The sequence below is a fragment of the Lissotriton vulgaris genome, chromosome 7, assembly GCF_964263255.1.
Source record: "Lissotriton vulgaris chromosome 7, aLisVul1.2, whole genome shotgun sequence".
NCBI lineage: Eukaryota > Metazoa > Chordata > Amphibia > Caudata > Salamandridae > Lissotriton > Lissotriton vulgaris.
Window position 1 is genome coordinate 1,689,080,035 of NC_141695.1, and position 20,891 is coordinate 1,689,100,925.

The 20,891-nt window shown below is 46.6% G+C and overlaps 1 protein-coding gene across 2 annotated transcripts in view; it reads left to right on the plus strand.

Moving 5' to 3' along the window:
• The first annotated feature begins 1,165 nt into the window (after nt 1–1,165).
• The window catches only part of PCMTD2 (protein-L-isoaspartate (D-aspartate) O-methyltransferase domain containing 2), a 90,940-nt gene continuing 71,214 nt past the window's right edge, over nt 1,166–20,891 (plus strand). The window contains exons 1-3 of one of the 2 annotated variants that reach the window (XM_086932800.1): nt 1,166–1,390; nt 1,623–1,809; nt 10,723–10,928. The gene's annotated coding sequence lies outside the window, so the exon portion shown is untranslated. The remainder of the gene's footprint in view (nt 1,391–1,622; nt 1,810–10,722; nt 10,929–20,891) is intronic. The other variant, XM_086932801.1, reaches the window with a different exon arrangement.

Consider the following 20,891-nt stretch of genomic DNA (forward strand, 5'->3'; position numbering starts at 1 on the left):
AAAAGGTGCCCACAGAGATGCATGGGGCCTGTGTTAAGGTCCTAACTATTCTCCAATCAGGATTCAATTCTGTGGCGGCCTTGCCAAGTGCCACGCATCCTGTGTTAGAATAATGGATTTCCAGTAATTTTCCCGCATTATTGCAATGCCTGAGATTATCACGCAAATGAACTGTGTTCTGAAGTGCGAAAGCTCCAGATTCTCGCTTTGGTGGGACGAACGACATAATATGCTCTGAATGCTGTTTTTCAAAGGCAACAATATGGTGCTAGTGTACAAAGGGAGGTATAGGAGTCTCACTATACTATGACGTGGAAATTTCCTGGTATCACAGTAAGCCAAACGAACTTCAGTGATGTGAAGACCAAAAGATAAAACCACACACCCACCTAATTAATGTAAAAAAACACCCACTGCTCAAGCTATGGTATCAACATATAAACAGATGTGAATATCTTCTAAGCTTCTAAACGCTACAACTGGCATTCATGAAATAGGCTCTGGTACCTTTGGGTCGAGTCACGCAATATAAAACTGCAAAAAAAAAAAGACATGCCAAAAACTGGGTCAGTCTAAACTGCAGTAAAAGAGGGGCCTAATTAGAGAACTGTACTGAGAGAAGATTCCCGCTGGGGCCCCTCTCACGCCTTGTAGTTGGCCACCGGTCCCACGTGGCAAAGACCCTGGACAGACTCTGTCAATTGATCATGATCTGATCATGCAATTAATGTAATTGATTGCCAGCCAGGGAGGGGCAGGCTGGCTAAGGCAGGGAATCTCTGTTTAATTTATTGTTTCTCTGCAGCCCCACTCTGCAACAGGTGTCTAACCTAGTCGGTGCCATGCTACTACTAAGTGCGGGTGTCATTATTCTGTTAGTCATAGTCCTTGAATGTCACTCATAATTACAATGAAATTATGAAAATGTCACACATAAGCAATCTAAAACTTTGCCAGACATGCTGTGCCTCCCTGGTCACAGACATCTGCAGTGCATTAACTAAAAGAGGTTTCATAAAGTACGATACTGCATTTCCCACTGATTATCTTAACTTGCATTTGTTTTACATTTAAACTGTGTGTTATTTTATAAGTACATATCTCAAGGTGAAAGCCCGACAAAAGTTGCAGAATCAATATTTTGTGTTTGTTTAGCCACGCCTTTGACACCGCCTCCACTGTGCACAGCATCACAGTTCCCTTACTTTGTTTAATGGATATGGACCGCTGGTCCCGTCAGACAGCTGTCTGCGAGCATCAACAACTAGGACATTTGAAGTCCGCTCGAGCTGTGTGAAGGCAACTGGCAGACCATCCAAATGTGGGATAAACTGCACATACAGAGCCGACCAATCTGCATATTCTTCACTTCGTTTTCCTGCCAGACACGGTAAGAGCCCCAATAATATTTCCCCATCCAAGATGGCGCCTACTCCGTCCTCTTACAAACCTATTACATTTCGTCATAAGCGCTCTATTACTACTTCGAACCCCTTACCTTGAAGCCCTATGGCTTGCTACATGGAGACCACACCATATTATATTGGGAAAATACAGTTGACTTTATTGCAATATGGCCGCAGCTTCCAAAAATTACAACCATTTTTTTTATGATCTTGTAGTTCAAGTCAGAAGATAAGAATAGGACGCAGAAGCCCCGCCTGTTCATTTGCATGCTGCGCGATGACATCACGCGCGGTCAGCTGGCGAATGTTTACAGCTGAGGGGAACAGAGAGTGCAGCGAGCGGAGCATCAGGGGCACTGACTCAGGCTGGCGGCGGGGAAGCAGCGTCTGCTGCGACGGGCAGGTAGGGACCGTGTGGTGCCTGACAAAGAGGAGACTGTGGGAAATAACACGTTACGCTGTGGGGCAGACCACAGAGCCGTGAAGACCCCCGCGCATGCGCAGCATTGCTTCGGCTTAGCCCTCCCCGCATCTTTCCATGACAGCCCCCCCCCCCCTTTTGTTTTCGTTCTGGCCCCGCCCTGTGTAATATGGTCCGCCCAACCGACGGAATGCTTGCCTTCGGACTCAAAGGCACAATCAAAATAGAAGAAGGACTCACTCTGTGTAGTTAGTAGCTAGGTAGACACTTTCATGAAAAGGGAGGACGAAAGTAACAGAGACTTAAAGTTGACCAATAGCTAGCAACATCAGTAGATTGATAGCACCTACACCCTTAGGAGCATCAGTAGATTGACAGCTTCTGCGGAATTGCAACTCTTGGAAAAAACAACAAAAAAATCTAAGACTGTTTTGACAGCTGCTTGGACTAATGTAGCTGCGCAGTGGCTCTATGTAGTGCATGGCAGTTATAATCAGTCTCGGTGTAGTACCAATGCCTTCAACTCACCCTCGTGTATCGGTTTCACACCAGCAACATTTCTCCTTTAAGGTCAACCTTTGTGCAGCATCTACCATCAAAAATTAATTTTTCATTAACTTTTATTGAGTTGGAGAATTTTTTAACAGGGACAAAGCTAAATTATCATTTGTAGCAAACAGGTAAAAAAAAGTACATGTTGCACCTAATTGATTCATACCCATATTGTCAGATGTGACACTCAATGTGGTCCTTTGGCATCTATGCACTTCAAAGCAAGACTTTAAGCCTACCGAAAATACTGACTGACCTTCTCCCTAGAGCCAAACTCTTGAGGTCATAGACTCAATTGTGCATAGACACGGAACTACTGTGAACATTGTGATGAGCCTGTAATGTTCTAGTTAGGCCTATCAGGCACGCAGATTGAAGACCACACGGTATTGCAGTAGTGGTCAGTACAATGCCTGCCACGCCCAGGGCCCTGGGCTTTTTATTATCTCTAGAACGTGCGTCTGGGGGGGGGGGGGGGGGAGAGCTGTACAGCAATACTGACGGTGGGCCAAAGTGGTTGCGCCCACCTAGTACAACTCTACATTCCTCCTTTACCTTAAAGTAAAACCAAAACAAACATAACATCACATATCAACTTTTCTGCTCACAGTCTCTGAGAGTTTCCAAATGCAAAAAGGAACAGTCTTACTTTTGCAGCGGCTGAGATGCAGCTCGGATTCTTCAACGCCCGCAACAGGCCACGAAGTCATGGTACTTCTGGGATGGCTTTGGGCAGGGGCGCAGGTTATATCTGCTCTGGCTGCGCTCGCCTGACTGGGTGGGAGTTAGTTCCTCAGAGTCTTTGGCCACAGCAGTTCTGGGGTGGCTTTGGGCCGCTTGCGATTCTTGTTCACTCCTGACTGGTGTAGCTGAATCTGCTTGCGGGGTTTCCTCCTCGCTGGGAGCGTCCTCCTCTTCTGTTTCTCGTGGGCCTTGGGTCGGTCTTGTGTCTTGCACTTTCGAGTCAGGGAACTCGCGTCTTCTCCAGTCAGGATCCTTTTAAAGAATGACACGTTTCTGGTGACTTTCTCTCTCTCCCCTTCACTGCAGTGATCATGGTGCCGTTGACAGTCCATGGGTGTAACTCGAAAGGGAGGCGGAACTTTCCTCCGGGATGGCGATCTCTCACCAGCACCTGGTCGCCAACTTGAATGGGGCTGTCTGCAGCTCTTCTTCGCCTTGATGCTGCTCTGTTAGACTTTGTTCGCTGTTCCATGGACCGGTTGCACGGAGTTGGAGCTGAGGCCCACATGGGATGGTGCGGGAGAGTGTCCACAACTGCTCTGTTGAAACATAGGCGGCTTGGAGGGATCCCGGTGGTGCAGAGGGGTGTCAGTCTGTACTCTCTTAAAAACTGGAAGAGGGCTAGTTCTAGGTTCTGGCCATCTGTCATGGCAATTTGGATGGTCTTATTTAGAGTTCTCATCAGTCTCTCAACTTCGCCATTGGCTTGAGGCCATCTTGGGCTTATCTTCCGGTGTTTGATGCGGTGTGATTGTAGATATTCCGCTAGTTCACTGCCGTTGAATGGGGTGTCCATTGTCAGTGCGTAGTTCCCCTATGAGGCCATGGGTCGCAATGATTTTCTCTAGCTTAGGGATCACTTCAGAGGCTGCGGTGGAGGGCAGGATTTCAATTTTGGGGTATCTTGAAAAATCGTCAACCACAACAAACATATACTTTCCGCTCGGGAGGCTACCAAAGTCTGCGCTGGCCCGCGCCCACGGGGCGGTCGGTCCTTCTTCTATGATTACAAGTGTGGGGGGTTGGGCAGGTTGGTCGCTAGGCACACTGGACGTCGTTGGATGACTTCTTCGACTTTCTTGTCGAGCCCTGGGAACCAGAGTTTGGTGAGGATGCGATTCTTCGATTTCACAATGCCCTGGTGAGCGCCATGGGCTAGGAGGACCGCTTGCTGTGTGAGGCTGTCCGGTAGTACCAGGCGGGGGCCTCTCAGGAGGCATCCTTCCGGCGAGATGGACAGCTCGCTCCGGACTTGGTAGAGTGCTTTTAGCGTTGCCTGGGCTTCTAGGGTGCGGAACGATGCCGGGCTCTGGAGTGGTTTCCAGTTTCCTGACTGGATGGCCTGGATGGCGATTTGTAGGCAGTCATCGTCCTTGGTAGCTTGTGTCACGTCTCCTAGGGAGATTGGCAGAGGCCTCGAACGCTCTACAATCATTCGGACCTACTCTTCAGTAGTGTCGGCTTCTGCTTCAGTGACCGGGCGAGCGTGCCTCGACAGATAGTCGGCGGGGTTCCTGGAGCCCGGCCGATACTCAACTGTGAGTTGGTATTCCTGGAGCTGGAGCACCCACTTCTCGATGCGAGGGGGGGGCCGTGAGGATGATCCTTGGAATAGTGGGAGAAGCGGTTTGTGGTCTGTGATCACCACAAATGGGTGTCCGTATAAGTAGATATGGAAGTGACGGCACCCCCATAGGATGGCGATGGCCTCCTTTTCGATCTGTGAATATCTTTGTTCCGTCGCAGTGAGGGTCCTACTTGCATACGCGACGGGTGCCTACTCTCCGCACGGTTGTTATTGGGTCAGGATAGCGCCGAGGCCGGTCGGGCTGGCATCCACCACGAGCTGCGATTCGTAGCGAGGGTTGAAATAGGCCAGAGTCGTGTCTGCTGAGAGTGCAGCTTTGGTCTTTTGGAAGGCTTCTTGCTGTTCCGGTCCCCACTCCCAGGTGGCTGTGGATCTCGTGAGGTCACGGAGAGGGCCGGTGAGGTCGGATAGATCTTTAATGAAGCGCCCACAGTATGTCACCATCCCCAGAAAACTGCGGACGGCGGTCACTGACGTTGGGGCGGGAGCATCATGGATGTCCTTGACTTTGTCGGGGTCTGGTCCAACGCCCTGGTCAGAGAATCTGTATCCAAAGAAGCTGATGTCTTTTCGGAGGAATTCGCACTTCTCCCTGTGAAGGGTTAGACCCCGCTCTTGTAGCCTGGCAAAAACAGCTTGGAGGCACCAGATATGTTCGTCTAGTGTCGCCGCGTCGACCAAGATATCATCGCTCACGTTTAGCACGCTGTCTAATCCTTGCAGGACGTTTTGAATAATGTTCTGAAATACTTCGGCTGCACTGGATATCCTGAAGTTGAGTCTGGTGTATCTCCACAAGCCTGCATGGGTGGAGAAGGTCGTTATCGGGCGGGAGACCGGGTGCAGAGGGATTTGGTGGTATCCGGACCTCAGGTCCATCTTCGAAAACCACTTTGAACCTGACAGTTCGCCGATGATGTCGTCTATGGTTGGCGTCAGATGGCGTTCTCTCTTGATTGCGAGGTTGGGAATGCGCATGTCCACGCAAATCCGCACAGCGTTCGGTTTCTTGGCCACCACAATGGGCGACACCCATGGAGTGGGCCCGCTGACTCTTTCTATGATCCCGGCCCTCTCGAGCACACGTAGTTCCGCTTCTACTTTGGGTCGCAGGTGGAACGCTATGCGCCGGTGCCTGAGGGCTACTGGAGCGACTGAGTGATCTATGTGAAGGCGAATGGCAGGTCCTCTCAAACAGCCAATCCCGTCGAACAGTGAGGTGTGTTGTAGCACGAGATGGTCGAGGCTGTGTGCTTGGACTGTGAGGGCGAAGTGAATCAGTCCTAGGTCTTGGGCGGTTCTGCAGCCAAGCAGAAACTCGGATCCTTCCTGCGACACATAGATTTTGGTGTGTAAGGGATGGGAGTCATGGGATACTGTTGTCCGGAAGACTCCGCACAGGCGGAGAGGTCGACTGGTGCCGTAGGCGTACACTTGCACTCTTGTGGGATGAAGCACTGGTGGAGTGTCTAGTGTCCGGTATACGCTGGCTGCCATTAGGTTGATCGTTGCCCCAGTGTCGATTAGGGGCACCACCTCTTGATCGTGTACGTTCACTGTGCACATGGGTTCTGCAGATGGTGTAGCGGCCAACGTGTTGAGCATTCGTACCACGTGGACGGACGCTGCGTCCGCTTCGTCATCGTCCATGTCGCTGTTGGCGGAGGTACCTGGCAGTGGCTCTATTTGTCTCACTCTTTGGGGCGGGCCTTTGAGCTTTTTCCTTTGCGACGACAGGCATACACTCGCGAAATGGTTGGCTTTTCCACAGGCGCTGCAGATCTTTCAGTGTGCAGGGCATGCCCCGTTGTGGGGGGTTGCTCCTCCGCACCACACGCAGGGGCGGTCGTGAGGTGATTGAGCTGGGCCTGGCCGTGATCTTCGGGATGGCTTCGTGCGCGTGTCTGTGGTGCTAGTCTTGATGGCACACACAGGTTCAACTTTGACTGCGACAGTAGGTTTTGGCTCCATATGCGCAGCTCTGGCTTTCGATAGTTCTTTAGAACGCCCTAACGCTAGAATGTCGCGCATGGGCATGTTGTCTGTTTCTAGGACTCTTTCTCGCAGTTTCGAGGAGGCGCAGCCTTGTATGAATTGCGCGCGGATCTCGTCGTCAGCATCTGGGAGGGTGCATGTGCTGGCTAGCTTTTTGAGTCTCGCATAGAAAACGTCGACGGACTCTTCTGGGAGCTGGCGGGCTTGGCGGAGTAGAAACCTTTCGTAATCTGCGCTGGCAAAAGGTTTGAAGTATTGCGTGATGGCGTCGCGTAGCGTGGTGTAGTTTCGGGGCGGGCCACCTTCCACCACGTCCTTCGAGATGTCATGTATGGCTTCCCCTCCTAGGTGTAAAAGCATTGCCCGCCGCCGCTCGACTGCGATGTCCGCTGCTATAAAGTAGTTCTCCAGGCGTTCCACCCATTTCCTCCACCGAGCCACCTGAGAAGGGGGTGTGCCCGTGACCGCAAAGGGCTCTAGCGGCGGCACGGCGGCCATGGCCATAAGGGGGGCGGGAGGTCAGACAGCAAATGGGTGTCCTGTCTCTAGAGGGCCAAGAGTCCAAAACCACGCTGGGGGCGCTTGCAGGCGGCTGTGGGCAGGCGCTGAGGGGTCCTGTAGCGTTGCACACGAAATGCGTGAGAAATGGCAGGGCTACCTCACGCGAGATGCGTGGCAGATGGCAGGGTTGTCGCGGTGCACGCGTGATGCGTGGTGAAGAGCACACCGGCGTTGCGCGGCAGGCCTACCGGGCTGGCGCGATGCTGGGGCCGGGAGCAAGCGAGTGCGGTAGTGCGGCTGGGCGCTGAGGCGAAGGGCACGCACCTGAGGCCACGAGGCCGGATCCGCTGGTTGTAGGCGGCAGGGCCGCTTGCAGGCAGGGCTCGAGTGACGGGATCGACCTGCCTGGAGAGCCAGGAGTCAGCGGTGAGTCGCTGAGGCAGAGCGGTGGGGCGGCGCGGCTGGGCCGCCGCTCGACGAGGTTGATGTAGCTGGGCGGCCGGGGACACTCCGCCGGTGGGTGAGAAGGCCAGCTGAGCGGGGCACGCTGCAGGGGCCACAGGAGCAGGCTCGCCGGAGCAGAGGGGTGGAGCGTGGCACGCGATGGGGTGGCGAGACCACCTCGTCGCCAGTGTAATGGTCTAGTTAGGCCTACCAGGCACACAGATTGGAGACCACACGGTATTGCAGTAGTGGTCAGTACAATGCCTGCCACGCCCAGGGCCCTGGGCTTTTTATTATCTCTAGAACGTGCCCTCCGTATCCACGTCGGGCGGAACCATTGAACTTGCGTCTGGGGGGGGGGGAAAGCAGCAATACTGACCGTGGGCCAAAGTGGTTGCGCCCACCTAGTACAACACTACAGAGCCCTCCGCTTCAGATATAGATCTTGGGGTTGGTCCATTTTGTCCAAGACATTCCTAAACTAGGGTATCTCCAGATCTGAACTCCATTAGCTCGCAATCATAAGCCCATTCGTTTGTCTTCTCCAATCTTAGTCAGACATTGGCTGAATTCACCAAGACCTAAGCTGTTATTTCAACCAACTGTGCAAGCAACCCAGCATTTGTAACCTGTGTATGGTCAGTGACATTTTTTCATCTCTGGTCTGCCGCTCTTGCTGTTTTGAGTTTGACCTGATGAAAACTTTCTGCCAGCAGCGAACAGCAGGGATATAATTTTGGAGAAGCAATAACGTATAATTTGAGTGGTAGAATGGCCAACATAGCAAGGCTTGAGTGAGGGGGTGGAATGAATCATCGAAAAGGTTGGCAGTGTCATTGGGATCAGGGAATAACATGCCTCCATGGTACCCACTTTGTATTGAAGCAGAAACCTTCACTAGTATATCTTCCAGTGTGATAGGATGGTTGTCTCAAATGGGTATTTCTTCAAAGTGCACCAAAGTAGCAAAAGGGAGGATGTACATTCTCCAAATAAAAGTTTGTAGCATGTGTTCCCATTGACCTATTTATATATTTGTTCCACAAATGTGAATTATTTGGGTCAAACCAAGACATAGGGCAGACCTCTGATGTGATGGCATCTAGAAGTTTTCTGCTATTGATATGTTCTATTAAAAAGGATCTAAAGTGTGGCTAATTCCACAAAGTGTGCCTTGACGCTGAGGAAAGGAACAATACGCAGGTATAAATTCAATTCCTAGAGACCATAGTGACAAAACAACATTGTTGCTCTGAGGAACCACCTGCCACATAGGTGGACCTAAATTGAAAGCCTATACGGATCTCTCAGCTGTAGATATATAGCTGGTATGAGCCGTCTTTCATAGACATAAATTTAGAATGATGGCTTCTAGGAGCCCTTCACCATAAAGAACTTCTACTATTGTACCAAGGCACTCAAAGCCATATACATGCCTGACAACTTGAAAAATATTTTCACAGTGTGACGAGGGGGCGGGCCTGGTGCCCAGAGGTAAGAGGCACTCTGCCCCTGACCAAGCCCCCCCCACCCCACACCCCCTCCAAAAAACCCTCAAAAAGTTATTGAGGCTGTGGCTGATGTCCTGGGGTGGTGTTACACATTTTATGGACATAGGCTGCTTACAACCATCGAAAACGAGCTGGCAATCCACTGTTTACAGTGGTTTCCAGAATATTTTCCTTGCCACCGTCTCTTTTCGGCTATCCGCTGGGTGGCCGTGTGAAGGGAACCGAAGTCATGTGACACTGCAGCACCGTGAGGTTGCAGGTCTGCCATGGTTGTTTACCTATGATGTCAGCTCCTAATAGCCCAACATCTAGAACTATAAAAGCCTCTCCATAAAATTCATCATACATAGGTAGATTTGTGTTTTGTAAAGTGTGCTGATATTCAAGAGGGCCTCATGGTGCTGAAAATAACCAATTTCGGGGCATGATTAGGGACTTAGAGAGTAAGCAGCCATGTTCATTCAAATGGATGTTTAATAGGTTTGGGCGTTCATATAGCCATTGCATCCAAGATTTAGCTCTGGCCAGAACTAAGCGCATCAGGAAAGTGGGAACCGGCGGGCGATCATTCTCCTATCTGGCAGCTAAGAAATGGAACGAGCTGCCTCTTGATCTATGGCTCACCTCCAACTACATATTGTTTCGGAAAAAACTAAAAACGTACCAGTTTCCCAAGCACTAATTCCTAAACCCGCCACCTTACCACGACAGCCGCTCCCAGCGCCTTGATATCCTTTGGGATGAGTGCAGCGCTTTATAAATAAAATAAATAAATAAACAAATCCAACATTTACTCAAAGGGTTCTCACTTGTGGCGCTCCCAAAAGAGGGGGAGTTATACCCAACCCCCAAAACTTAAATCCAAAGATTGAGCAACATTAATTAGAATCAAGAGGCAACACAAACCTTTTTAGACAAAAGCAGTACAATATATAGTATGAATAAAACAGAGAAGACGCCTTTTCTTGACTTCATGGGTTTATTCAGTGTTTGTGTAACCTCTTCACGTGTTTCGTCGTTTGGGAGAAATGTCCCTGGGACTTCATCAAGGCTTTCAGATTCAGAAATTCTCTGCAGTCAGTCCTCAGTACTATATATTTAAGTCTTCCAGTTTTCTGTTTTTTACTGATTTTTACAAATAAATACTGACAGAAAACAGTGTTTTTCCTGTCTGTATTTATATGTAAAAGTGGAAAATTGTGCTTTATGTGAGACTTTCCATGGTGTCTTTCATGAATTCATGATCCCTTCTGCAGTATTTACAATTGAACCGGCTGCCTTGTGGCTGATATCTGCTGTACCATTTAAAGTGCATGTTTTTTAAACTGTAAATGTTTAACAAATAGGAATTTAGCCTGGCCCAGCATGTTACTCCTAAATAACTGTAAAAAGGTCGGGCAAGGGCCATGTTCTTATAATGACTTGCATCAAAAAGATGTTTGCTTCAGTATGTATTTTAACCTCCAAACGTTGTTCAGCTTCAAAGGCAATGCAAAGATGGGGATCCATTAGATTAAGAGAAATCATGTCTTTTAATAGAATTTTATATCTGTTTTGTAGTGCGTAGGAGACATCAGACCACCAAAGGCGTTGTGCAACACCTCCACTCGGACACGTGTTTGCTCTTTGCACCCACTGTGTACCTGTTCTGGGTCCAGCCCGTCTAACATTCATTCCATGCGCTCCTGAGAACACAAGCACACATTTGTTTGTTTCTGAAAATTGATGACGTTCGCCATGTTCATCTGAGTGTTGGTGAACCCCAGGTAAGCCAGCTTGTGCCCAGGTGAGATTTATTGTACCTATCCAGTTAACTTGTTACTCAGGCTTTTTGGTGCTACCTAAGAACACCACTACACATCTACACTGGAAGATTGCAGGTGTTCAGGCTTTTTCATAATGGTGCTGATTAAATTTGCCCCAAGAGAAATTGTGAAAATAACAGATGATGGACAGAATGCAGAACAATGTCATACATTCACCCCAGTACAGAGATCTGGGCCCAAATCCATCGTTTTATTGCACTCCACACCACCCCAGTTCAGACATGGCCATATGCAAATCAGCCTTGACCCTGTGCCTCATGGGAACAGTCCAGCCCGAACTGCCAAGCCATGTTTTTCCTGGGCCGGAGTCTAGCATCCTAGGACCGGTTTCTGGCTATCAGCCGTCTTCAGCCAGGATAGCTTGACTCCAGTGGTGTGGAGAGCATGGGACTCACGTCTGAGCATACCCATCCCACTCGGGGTGACAAATGCAAAAATAACAGTTGATGGACAGAATGCAGAACAATGTCATACATTCACCCCAGTACAGAGATCTGGGCCTAAATCCATCGTTTTTTTGCACTCCACATCACCCCAGTTCAGACATGGCCATATGCAAATTAGCCTTGACCCTGTGCCTCATGGGAACAGTCCAGCCCGAACTGCCAAGCCATGTCTTTCCTGGACCGGAATCAAGCATCCTAGGACCGGTTTCTGGCTATCAGCCGTCTTCAGCCAGGATAGCTCGACTCCAGTGGTGCGGAAATTGTGAGAATTATGCATTCACACAAAAAGAATTCTAAGCTAATAAATAATCAAATAGCTGCAAAAGTTATTTTTGCGACTGTCCTGGTTGTTCCTTGTAGTTCAGGCTAAACAGTCTTTGACTCTTACCCACATGAGGCATGTTACAGGAAAATGTACTCTTTGTAAACGTTTGTACAAGTGGTTGGAATACAAGTTGTTCTTTGCTTATCTATGGTATTCATTTCAGTCTTGCAAACGTTGGGGCTGTCGTAGCAAGCTCAAATACAGACCAGTATGGCCTACTTCCATCCACAGATTTCCATCCTTCCTTTCTTGTAGTGCAACAAAATATTATCTCCCGAAACACCAGTAGGACTGTGGAGTGTACACCTTTGTAATCTTCAGACATCTAATACTCGAAATTCCAACATTAACAACTGCTATCTCGCTGTGCCAAGCCTGTCAATTCTCTGCAATTTCTTTGTGACACCGCAATTCAAGATTGCAGAGCTGCCTATTCTCTTTCATTCACTCCTTTACTTACAATAGTGGAGTCCCTGTGGTGCATGACAGCATGTAACATTTCTCCCTCTTTCCCCAGCTATTTGGTGACACGCGTTTGAAGGAGATTACCTTTTTTCCGAATACCAAATGTCAATTTTGCACCGGTCATATTTTGTGTTCAACCTGTCCATTACATTTAAATTGCAGGACAAGTTAAATCATTATATTCATGTCAAAGAAACCTATAGTACACATTTGACAGGTTGAGTGCTCTCTTGGGACAGTGCTAAATGATCTTAGTTTAGGCCTCTAAATGAAGAAATTAGCTTAAACCAGCCTGACAATGTATATTGAGCAATGTGTGTGCTACATAATTAAATGTGACTCAGCTCTTCAGAAAAATACTCCTGTCATTTTGCACACATAAGAGATCTATGTGACGAGAGCTTTACCCATTTTATGATTGACACCTATCGAGATAGTTCAAATAGTGGGTGTTGTGTATGTTTTCTTCTGCTCCTTTATTAAAAGTGAAACATTTCTTGCGGCCAAAACCTGCTTCATGAGACCTTCATTAAAAGTTAATAATATATGGAAGGCAGGACAGCGGCTGAGGCCATATGTGTGGTAGGGGTTTGGTGGCATGGCCAACCGTACGCGCTGGGTAAAGTCTCAGGGACACACTAGTCACCCACACCAGGCCCTAGTCCTCTTCCAGATTCCCCATATTTGCTAAAACAAAATTTGAGCAACCCCTCGTTGTGTATACGAGCTTTTCATCTTCCAAGCAGTGGGTAATGCCCTTTATCCACATTTTCTTAGTGGCGGCCATAGCCTGACTCCAACATCTAGCTATATCCCTTTTTGGCCGAATAAACCCCATTACACAGTGAAGTAAATTGTCCTCGCTGGTCCACGTTGCCAGGGATCCCAGTAATACAAATTGTGGTGTCACTGGGATGGGTACTTCTACGATTTCTGATAATTTGGTGGTAATCTCTCGCTAGTAAGTTTCAATAAGGGGGCGTGCTCATACCATGAGAAAGAAGGTTCTCTCACAGTTCACACATCTCAGTCAATTGGTAGAAGTAGCCCTCCTCAGTTTGAACAATCTACGTCTATCATTATACACCCTGTGTAGTATCTTCAATTGGATAAGCCACATGCTTATTTTAATTGCTACTTCACCTGGTTGTATCAATGCAGCCTCCCAATCTCTATCTTTGACACCCCTTCTGTTCAGTTCTCAGCATGTACTTTTTCTGGCTTAATGTTTGAGTGTGCGAAATTACCCTTTCTGCTATTTCTTCCTCAAGTTTTCTACTTGAATGGACCACTGTCCTTCAAGGCTGCCTAGTCTATGGATTCCGCTTGTAGAGTGTGTCTTATTTGGAGATAGCAGTATTCTTGCAATGGGTCTAGCTCATATTTTGCGTATAGATCACCAAAGGTTAACATGTCGCCTCAGCCTGCCACATCCTCCAGTGCGGAGATGCCAATAAGAATATACTTCATGTAGACAGTCAAGTTCCTCATTTACTGTAGTCGGTCATCTGCCAAGAGGGTTGTAGCTTGTGTCAGCCTAGCTATCCACCCCACATAATTTGTCGCCTTGTCTTATGCCATCAAGAAAGCCCTGCTCGGTTGCAGGACCGCATGTCTGTCTACCTTGCCATATATGTAGTGCTCGTGGGTGTAGGTCGCCAGGTCCTCTTTGGAGGTGAAGCACCACTCATTATCCAGTTGGAGCTGGGATGCTTTTAATATTGCAGGTGTCGTAGCACACGGGGGGGGGACATTCGGTCTCCCCTGTGGGAACCCTATGATGAAGCATGTCACCACTAGGGTGAGTGAGGGTTCTTTTAACCAATAGAGTTGTTCCTTCGCGTTCTCGTTCTTTTTTACTTTCTTTATTCCCCTCTTTTTTCACACTGTGTACATTACATGTAAATGTTAGTCACTCTTTAGTTGTTTAACTATGCTTTTACTATGGTCTGACTTTGGGTAGCAATATTCCCCCATTATATACATTGAGCTGAAGCATACTCGGGGCAAGCAGCGTGTGTAGTGTACCATCCACTTTGTCGGGATGTGCCAGGGAACGCTTTGAACGTACTAGAATTTTGGCAGAGTAATTATCTTAAATAGAGAAGTCGTACCCATGAGTGAGAGGGGCAGGTTTTGCCATCTATGTCCGTAACTCAAGGAAGACCACCTCTAGGTTTTGCTGCTGGAGCTAGGGCCAGTTGCACATAACCTTAATCCCTAGGTACAAGAACCCCATTGTCGTGACCGCTGTATTCTATGGGATAGGTTTGTTCCAATCTCCCATGCAGTACAGGGTCAGTTTGGCCCAGATGATTTTGTAACCTGCATAACGTTTGAGATTAGCAAAAAGGTATAGAACCCTTGCAGTAACATCGTGGGGCCTGACATATACAACAGTAAGTCATCAGCGTGCAGTGGCACTTTCTCTGGCTCACCCGCCACTTCCGGTACGCCTACTATGTCACACCTTATACACACCCAGGAAGTTAACAGTTTAATGCAGAGGGTAAACAGTGGCGGCAGTAGGGGGCTTCCTAGCGAGTCCTCTCCTTTCTTACAGTCTTACCATCTTTGCCAAAAACAATACATAAAATTATATATTAAATTAATTGAAGGTAGAACATTTGGTTGTTAATAGTTGTCTGTTCATTTGTTTGTCAATTTAAAGGGGAAAGATCTATCATTACTACACCAGATATCCTTCTACCATGGGCGTGGGCATGGTCTCTTATTTCTTTGCGATGGATTATAAAGGACCATCATCATAATTACTATAATTACTACACTTATTTCACACAACAACATTTGCCTAGTACCTGATAACTGGTGTTATTTGTAGGGTTAACTCCTCACAGGTCTATGTATTGAATAGTGGTGTCCTCAATGAGATTAGAGCTAAAGGAGAGATCCAGGACAACTGTACCTGTAAACCAAATAATATGAGTGTTTTTAGTGACATTCAACTATGCAGTAAACGTGTTTGTTTCATGACTGGCATATCAGTTGGCAATTAAGTAAGCAGGGTAAGCAATGATCGATCGGTGGCTTTGGTGAGCATTACTAGGCTTATAGATCATTAGAAACAGTTGGAGACATACTGCTGGTCCCTTGAATGAATACTTTTTGTTTAATTATGAACAAATGAAATTTGGACGCTTCAGCTTTGGCAATTTCTTTTTTTTGTTTTTAAAAAAAATGTTGTACATAATTTTAAATGATGGCGTGAACGCAGCCAAATTACATTACACAAGGTCAGGTTGATTTTTTAGCATGGGGGAGATTAAGTGATTTGCCCATAATGACAGGGTGTTGAGCTAACCCCAGGACTCAAACCTGGTTCCCCTGAGCCAAAGTCTGCAGCTCTGATCATTAGGCCACATATCCTCCCCTTTTCTCTTACTTGTGGTGTGAGGAAGAGGTATCTTGAGACTTCTATTGAATGTACAAACCAGGTGATAAAATCATCCCATTAAGTCAATTTTTAGAAGTTAGCAATTAAACGTAACATTCTTTGATGTGCTGATATCCCGTTTTCAGTTGCCCTGTTAATGGCAATGAGTTGAATGTACCAGAATGAATTATCCCCATCAACTTGAATTGAAAAGGACTCCTGCATGGCTCAGAAAAGCATGCATCCCTGCCATTTGTTTCCTATGATGAGGTTTACTGTAGTTATTATGATTTTCTTTCGGCCATGTTGCACACAACAGTTATCCAAGTGTGAGGGCCAATGGTGATGAAGCATGCAAACTAGAGCTGAGCTCTGTAATCGGCAACGACGCACCTTGGGGACCCTCCTTTACTGATCGTGACTATCATCATCACTTCACCAACTGTTGAGGATTGACAATGGTGGCAGCAACAGATTATAGATGCAAGCCTGGAATATGTACATGTCCTCTACCAAGGAGAGTTACCTACTGACCTTTCAATTTTTAAATTGGTCTGTCAGTCCCCTCGCAACCAGGTTTCTTTGATGTACCCATGTGGGACATGAATGATGCTGGTAGGATTATCATCTTCTATTCAATAAGAGATGTGTGGGGCCGTATGTGTGGTGCATGACGGTGGCTGCGAGGAAATGAATTTTCATTTAATGTACATTAGAAGCTGAGATGCAGGTTGAGAGAGCCTACCAGGCAACAGTCTGAATTGCAGGGGTGTTCCAGAGCAACCTGAAGGCCTTTGTGGTGGGTCAGATTTTTGGTTGTTGAGGATAGGAGACATACGTACAGGAGACATACATACAGTGGAGAAGTGTGGCTCACTGGTTAGAGGAGGCATACCCTGAAGCAGAGGTCAGACCTGGGACCAGGGTTCAATTCCCGACGCGGCAGGGTCTTGAGCCCGATTGTCCACGGACTCGATAATTCTCGCTTCGGTGCCCACTCTAATCACGGGTTCACACTCTGCAACTCTGGACATTAAGCTTGCTTAATCTCCACAACGGCCCCCCGCGGCGGGATGCCTGGCTTTCACCTTGGGGATGCCCAGTACGGGTTATCTCACAGGGAAAAGCCAGGACAGGTTCTCAATGCAAGCGCCGAGATGCCCTAGGGTAAGTCGAGCGCTATATAAGAACACACATACATACATACATATAAGAACACACATACATACAACTTAGTGTAAAGACAGCCTTTGCCCACTTCCTGAACCATTGTGCCTCAGAGGTGCTGCTTCCAACTTGCTAAGAGGTAGTTACATTAGGAAACCTCTCCCCATTGTAGGCCTTTGTTTTTTGATCTCCCCTCATAGTGAGCTCCTGTCCCCACCGCACTTTCCTTCTGACATTAGAGGACAAAGACCGTGACTTGAACTGTCTGGGAGGAATATGCAAAAGTTAGAAACTACCTGGAATCCAGCTTCCTGGCTGTTAGATTGCTATTCCCCCTTCCATAGGTCCTTTTGAACGTTTTGTCTAAAAATTAATCATCGCTACATTGGGACTCTCCTACCTGGCTTGGTGTCTACTACTGTAAAAAAAACCTTGGGGAGGTTTCAGGCATCTTGAAGACTTAGCTGGACTGACTACATCCTGGATTTTATTGACTGTGCTGACTGCAGCTTTGAAGCCCACGTTCATTATTTTGTATTTTCTGTATATTCTCTTGAGTCTGGCTGTCATCCGGGAATCGTTATTCAGGCTCCTTTTATCTTCGGTACGCGCACTCGAACTGTCGCTCTGAAGAAGGTGTGACCCGAAGTAGGGTCTGACACCGAAACGCGCGTCAGAGCTGGAGCCATTGTGCTCCCTTTGCATGCAATTGTCTTCTGGAGAACTACCGTGATTATGGACCCTATTAGTATTATATAATGAAAATGAACTAATTCTGGAAGCTCCCTAGCATTATTTATTGTCTAAATGTCCTTTTGTAATGTAAATTGTGTTTTGTAACATAAGACTGTGTTTGGTACATTTTAATGTTTTTTTACTGGATGGAACGTATGAGTCAGTGTTTGCTTGTTTGCCTGAAAGTGTGTACGTGTGCAGTTCAGGATGTTTGTACTTTTTGTGAATAATTTTAGTCTGTTAGGTCTTTTGCTCTATGTTGAGTAAATCAATTAAAAGCAATATGATATCCCCAACGCATAAGTACCCCACCAAGGACTGTTTTGTATATATCAGTGACTTACTGCATTATGTAAAGACATTTTTAGGCAGAGTGTTCTTTTTGATTATTCTGTAACTGTTCCCCTGCTCTCTCTGCCTTACATTCGCCCCAGGGGCCCCCTTTCCTGTGAGTGCTAAGTCCTCTCAGTCCACCTCTGATTATCTTGGGAGTTTGAATTTGTGGCTCACCACATTCTTGTTTTAGAGATTAATAAGTGTAATTGCTTCTCCGTCAAATGAAGCCGTGTAGACCAACATGGAGTTATGGGATCCTTAATCAAGGGCAATAGATGCTGAGTAGACTACTGCCTAAATAAGGATGCCAGTTCCGATAAAATATTTTATCCTTACGGGCTCCTCACTGAGAAAATAGCTGCAACACTAGCTAAGAATTCACAGTCTCGCCCCAGCGGCTCAAAGGACTGGTTTGATGGCACGTGCACTAAGGCACATAAGTCCCTCAAGAAAGCACCCAATAGCCATCCGAGGGTCATTGTTTTGGTTAAAATAGCTGTCAGCAATGCAGACAATCGATTGCCAGGTGGAAAAAGGTCATTAAAGATGAGGACTGGGACACGCTGACCCAGGACAGTAAGATAAGGGACCGTGCTGCTTTTTGGAGGGCTATTATCGCTTCCTTCTTTAGGTAGTGAGTGAACCCTATTATCAAAACACTTATTCCTCCTGTGGAGTGAGTGAGTAATTTTTCCTCTATTTACTGCTCCCCTCCAATAGAGCCAGAGAACAGAGCGCTTATGAACGAGGTCTTAAATAGGTCCAGTCGGTTTTCTCCCTTATGGAAGTGAGTAATGCTCTTAAAGGTAGCAAGAAAGGAAAAGCCCCCGGTCCAGATGCAGCTTCTTTAGATGTATCCCTGGTGAATATAGACGAATGTTTTTAATGCAGTGAGCATGATAGGGACTCTGCCTTTCTGGTGCCAATCTATAATTTTGCCTATATTTAAAAAAGGTAACTGGGCTGATCCATGTCCCCCTGTCTCCCTCCTAGACTCCACATTAAAGACAGTGGGAAGAAGTATTCATTCCGGTCCTCAGGGCTGGACAGAAAAGTATCAGATTATCTCTGGAGCACACACATGGTTCCCCAAAAGGTTTAGGCACAGTTGAACAATGTTTGAATCTTTTCCTATCAATACAGAAGTTTGTTAGCACTAAAGTGAGTCTGTGTATTTGTCTTTAATGGACTTGCGCTTTTGACAGCATAAACCGTGCCAAGTTGTGGGGTATAATGAAAGATGTGGGAGAGAGGAGGCCCTAATCTCTTGTCCAAAGCAGCTTTATATGAACATTTAAACTAGTGTCTGCTTTGGTAAAGATGGGGAATGTACGGAGGAGTTTGGGAAACATCGAGGAGTAAAGCAGGGCTGTGTGTTGGCTCTCTTCTTATTTTTATTATATGTTAACAATACTGAAAACTTCTTATTTGAAAAGCAGGGTGTTTATGTACAGGTAGGAACCCGTTCTCTCTCATTCTTGCTCTAAGAATACAATGCCATTTTCATGGCACGAACCGTAAAGGGATGCAACACCTTTGGGATAACTTTGTAATCTTCATGCAGAGTCTGGATTTGATAGTAAACTGTATTAAGTCATCCACTATGATTGCTGGACCGTTAAAAAAAGCTCTCCTGTTCCTACTTTTTGAAAGGCAGCAAAACTGTGACATCATCTACTTTTTAGGTTTCGCCTGCTGTAAATCTTAATAAAAAGGGGATTACATCCCGCCCTTCCTTTTCATTCATTTGTGTCCTTGCCACTTACTTTTCCTCTGTTTCTATTGGTTGTAGCATACCATTTCCTGTTGTTTTCCGTGTCTTCTTATCAGTGTCCTGAGTACTAAATAAAAGATCTATTTGCAAGTCTAAAATATTGCATTTGCCAGACGATTTCAAAATGACAGTGCAAAAAGGATACTGGTCATTTGGAGCTGTAGATAACTGGAGCAAGGTCCCTGTATGTTTTTGCCTCACAAAGCTAAAGTCGTTGAAAGTTGCATGTGTGCAACTGCCAAAGATTCAGTGTGCTAAAGTTACATTAAGAGTTGCATCTGTGTTTGCGACTCAATTTGTACACATTGAGATTCCTTAGAATTCGCAAAGGACTGGGTGTGAGAGAAGGTTTCCGTAATTGTGAATCATATTGATATCTATCACTCATTTGCAACTACAGTTGTAGTTGCAAATCATTGATTGGATACCAGCACCTTCTACTGGGTGGTATCCATTCATAAAGTGGAAGCTGTTCATAACAGACAGCCTCCACTTTCAGAATTCACTTGCCGATAACAGCGTGAGCCAGTCGGTCAGTCCAATACACTGCAGAATGCCATTCACCTCAATGTTAATTCACGTAATTCATGTAATGGCTTTTTTTTTACATTGCAGTTCTTTTCTTTTGAGGGACTGGAGCTGACACTAAGGCGTTTTGTGAATCCAAACTCTGAGATCAAGGTCTGTCGTCCATTGCAGGCCCAATTCGCTGCAGTCACAGTCCTTGAGTTTTATCTGCAAAGAAAATCCTGCCTCAATAATATGCATGAAATTTCTTTTTTTGCAAAATATATTTAATGACTATTTGCACTGCCACAAGTTAGTCCAGTATAGTACAAAGGAACGCTGGTCCAAAATTGGTTGAGATGCAACCCTTAGTACATTGGGGTCTAAGTTCTGTTTAACTTTCTTTCTTTTTATGTGTCCAATTTTCTTGGATCACATTCTTTTTATAGATCCCAATCTTAAATTATTTCATCATCAAAGTTCAACACTGATAATAAAATATTAACCCAAATCGTTGTAAGCTTTCTACTCTTTGTCAGGTTTGGTCTCAGAGAGACCCACAGCTCCCAACCTGCGCACACTCTTCTCAGTACCTCACCAAATGTGACTGGAGATTTATGCAGCAACAGTCGTTTTGGACGTGGCTAAAGTGTTTGACTCCATAGAGTAGATTTTCCTACCACGTTGGACACAATGGGGATAGGCGAGGGCCTCTTTAGAAGGACTCACACCATGTGGCCAAGACAAAAGGTAA